This window comes from Tachysurus vachellii, chromosome 14, assembly GCF_030014155.1.
Source record: "Tachysurus vachellii isolate PV-2020 chromosome 14, HZAU_Pvac_v1, whole genome shotgun sequence".
NCBI classification, from domain to species: domain Eukaryota; kingdom Metazoa; phylum Chordata; class Actinopteri; order Siluriformes; family Bagridae; genus Tachysurus; species Tachysurus vachellii.
In genome coordinates this window covers 17686214-17690971 of record NC_083473.1, presented here as the reverse complement: position 1 = coordinate 17690971, position 4758 = coordinate 17686214, and positions in this window count along the sequence as shown.

Here is a 4758-nt window from a genome sequence, read left to right as displayed (position 1 = left end):
ATCGCAAAAAAAAAAAAAAAAAAAAAAAGTTTACTTCTGATATACAGCTTTGAATTTTTATAGGAATTGTAACTAGCAACGTTTCTGTCAGTTGTATGATAAGCATCTGATATTGTCCTACATCTTAACAGACCTTTCAGGAAAACCATCTACAGTATATCAGACCTGATAGATAGATATACCTGATAGTCACGAACTTGGGCAAAAGTATGTGGTTCTTCCCCAAGTTGCCAGAAATTTGGAAGCACACTATTGAATAGAATGTCTTTGTTTCCTTTAGCATTATGGTTTCTCTTCAATGGAACTAAGAGACTCAACATGAACGTTCCAGCATAACAATGTCCATGTGCACAAAGCACAGAGCTCCATGAGATATAGAAAAAAGCACTTGGGTGTAATAGTCAGGTGTGTACAGTACAAACTTTTGGACGTACAGTATAGCATATTAAGAAATAGCACAGAGACTCTGGAAAACTGGAATATACAAAAAAAAGTGTGAGCTCTTAACTGGGACTGACATGAGGGGTTCAAATAGTCTGATGACATCATTTAGAGAATATACAGACACCCTTATACAGGGCTACTTACTGTAGCTTACTTACATAAGTCATTCCTGATCGACAATCCCTGTTGATTCTGTTGTATTTTTGGAATATCCCAAACACATTGCAGGCACACACACACACACACACACACACACACACACACACACACACACACACACAGTCTAAATATGTTCAAGGACACAACACATCCAAACATGTGGTAAATATTATTGTCTTGCAACTCAAACTATGTAATAGGCATTCGCTTGGGTCTGTTGAATTAAGAATGCTGACAGCCAGCTAAAGCCCAAATATCACAGACAGAGATGTATCCTTGTCTCGGTCAGAGGCACAGGCTCAACCTCATTGTAGATGTGAGCCTTTTTTTATTTTTTTACAAAGGCAGTCTGGGAACTGTGCTCCTTTTGAGAGAATTGCCTCAATCTGGCTGAGGGGCGTTTGGATCCAGAGTATGCGAGTAGGCGATCTAGTCCTTAGATTCTTAACACCTCGCGTCGGTCCGATCAAACAACAACGTAACAGTCCGATAGCGCTTTCTGCCTGCAGGATACTCTACAGTTAGAGTCACTGAGAGTCTGCATCCAGAACTGGCTACCAAATCAAACGTGGTTCTCCCTGGATCAAAATGCAATGTCCTTCAACCGGCCTCACTGTCTACTGAACGTATTTCCACCTCTACCATTGGTTCTGCCCATGTTACACTGAAGGTACAGTACAGCCCCATAGATGGTGTGTAACTGTGGGATCATAAACTTCTAATATTTCTGAAGGAGTCGAGACACCTCCGTCCACCACGTTTATAAGTCCATTCAGCACAGTGACCTGAAACGGGCCTGTATATGAGACAGAACCGTATACCTTGAAATAAGCTTGCCTTGCTTGTATTTATGGCTGGATGACTCTGTAGTGACCTCAAGCTAAACGCATGGATTCTGCCCAAAGTGATATATAATACCTAACAATCTGTTCTCTCCTTCTGTCAAGCTGTACATGCATTGCTGATGCCTGAGGTGCTGAAATGATGTCGGTGCGTAATCCTCACATTGTGGCTCCTGGGATATCTTCTAGACCTGCCTTGAAACTTTCTAAAATTCTAACAACTTTACACTTTTTCACTTTATAATCCCACTTTCCAGTATTATTCAAAAGAGAGGACGGCACCACATTCTGTCAGAAATGTCTCCGTCTCGAGTCGAGCTTTAGGTTGGTTGGTGCCTCAGACATTGAAGCGTATCTAGTGCCGGTGATATTATAACAGTTTAGATGGGTTAAATAGATTGTTAGTTACATATTCCAGTGGTATTTTTTTATCAAATATGATGTCACATGGTTAATTCAGGACTTAGTTAAAGGTTTTAGCATGTATACACATGCACAAGAAAATATCCAGGTGATAAACAATGGCTGAAATCAAACCAGCGATGTACCCATAAGTAAATCATTTTCTTATTGGATGTCTGTTCAAAGTGGCCTTTTAATTTCTGTGTGACTGCTGTTTACTGTACTTAGTCTCTGTTGTTCTGTGCAATATGTCTGCATGTCTGTATGTCTGTTATGTTTGTAAGTAATTTGTATTTTGTGTTTTATGATACCTGCCTTAGGACAACGGATGAAATTTAGCTATTGTGCTAATTCCGGCATATTTACACCGATGCTCATTGCTGATTTGTTGATTAATGTGCACTGTCCTAATTCAAATAAATAAATAAACAAACAAACAAACAAATAAATAAATATTTACTTTATCAGGTGATTACACAGAACCACAGATTATAAGTACTCTACAGTTTTAGGGGGAAATAAAGAGCTGAACTAAGGCATGGTGTCATACAGACCAAACATATAAACTGTAAGTTATCTAAACTTAACTTATCGTTACCATAGGAACTTTAGATAACTTACAGTCGCCCCTCAAGAACAAAAAAGCAAACATAACACAATGCTCTAAACTAAAATCATTGGAGAAACTATTTACATCTGCTATAAAAACAATCTTGGAATTGATCCAAACAAGGAAAAGGTCACGTTAAGGTCAAATATCTGCCATCTTAATTACATGTTCATGTTTAGGATCTCAAGGGACATGTTCCATGTCAGTCAAAATCTTGAAAATATAAAGTTATGTAGGATTTCTATGGACTTGTGACCACCAGGTGAACCAATTACATGTTTACAGTGATCTGAACAAGATCGTGGTCAAAGGTTTGTAGACACCTGACCATTACACCTAGCAGCGGTTCTTCACCAAACACCTGTCTTCAAAGATTGAAGCAAGTAATTACACTGAAGGTTTTTGTATGCTGTAGAATTAAGCTTCTCCTTCACTGGAACCAAGATTCTCGAACCCTGTTCCAACATAACAATACCCCGGTGCACAAAGCAGCTTCATGAAGACATGGTGTGTTGCTTAAGGTTGGAGTGAAGAACTTGAGTGTCCTGTACAGTGCCCTGACTCTGACTCAACCCTGACTCTGACTCTAACTGGAACCCCAGATCTGAACCCCAGATCTCCTCACTCTTACATCATCAGTGTCTGATCTCACTAATGCTCTTGTAGCTAAAGGAGCACCAATCCACACAGCCACAATCCAGCATCTAGTGGAAAACCTTCTCAGAAGAGTAGAGCAGAGCTCATTATAACAGAAAAGATAGACTATATCTGGTATGTGATGTTCAAACAAAGCACATATTGTTGTGATGGTCAGGTGTCCACATAACGTCAGTCAATTACTGTATATATTTTTTTAATCATAGTATTTTTAAAAACTTTAAAAAATGACTGACACTTTAAAACGTTTTTTTTATTTATTTATTTATTTATTTATTTATTTTTTAATCTTTACAATTCAATACTGTTTACAGGTTTTTGAATGATGGGTTTCTAGATGCATAGTTGTTTCTGGTTTTATTCTTTTATGATACTTCTCGGATTAATTAATTTTTTAATTACTGAGATTTTTCTGTAATGAAGGAAAGCAAGGAAATTTAATTCTGTCTCAGGCCGTTGACTTGTTTTACTCGGTGGATGTGTGTGTAACCTTACTCTTTTTCATTAAAATAAATGGCCATATGGAATCTATGACTATTTGTGCAGTCTGCAGGACTGGCCGTACAAAGCTTACTGCCACTGTCGAAATGAATTGATGACAATGAGCCTTTGTAAGCATCTGGAAGCAGTTATAGATTCTTTTTCCCCCTTGAGGACTAAAAAAAGGTTAGGAGAAACCCTCAGGGACACACACACACACATAGGTCTGCATAATCAGAGCTGAAATTGTGATAACACACCAGAAAAAAAAGAGAAAAAAAATGAATCAAGAATCTGCCTAAGATCTGAACTTTATGTCTCAAGCTACATTGACTTCATTTAGAACTGACAACCAAGTACTGTATATATTCCTGAACATCATGAGGAATTCTTCTGTCCCTGGAAAACTTGTATATAAAAGGCAACTTTGTGAGTAATGGTCATCATGAGTAAGCAGTTACAAATACAGTAACTCTAGTGGAAAGGAGGATGGAGAGCTTTGTGTTATTTATAGCACATTTTACAGATGTAGCCTTAGCAGACGGTTGAGTCACAACGTTATTTGATTTTAAGAGTTGACCAGGTTGTGTAATTTGAAAGAAGGAGGAGCGGGAGACCAGCAAACTGAGGGCGGCACTGAGAGGGGGGTGGTTTAGGTTTAGGTCTGATTGAGCTGAACTAGTGTTAGACCTGCAGACATGCAACAGTTGTATACGAGTGGATCACTGTTTATTGTTTTGTTTTTAACTTTTATTTTATTTTATTTTATTTTTCTAAGATAACTGCTTTTAACTTTCACTATAGAACATCACTGGCAATAAAAGTAAATCCTCTTTGACAGCTTCCTGTTAAAATATAATAAAAGGAAGAATATTGGAACAATGTTAGCTTCTCTCTTCCTTCTGCACAAATCTGACCTGACAGACATATTTTGATCCCACAGAGAGAGAGAGAGAGAGAGAGAGAGAGAGAGAGAGAGAGAGAGATGAAAACGTGAAGTAGGTTCCTCTTCTGGCTATCACAAGGCTGAGCTTTGGATGCATGGGGTGTGTTTTTAAAGTAAAGGGGTAGGAGGTGGATACTCTGAACGTTTTAGGGAGTTCAGGGTGTCCCTTTCAGGTCTGGTTGGTCCGCCCCCTCTATGAGAATACCCAGCACAGACCT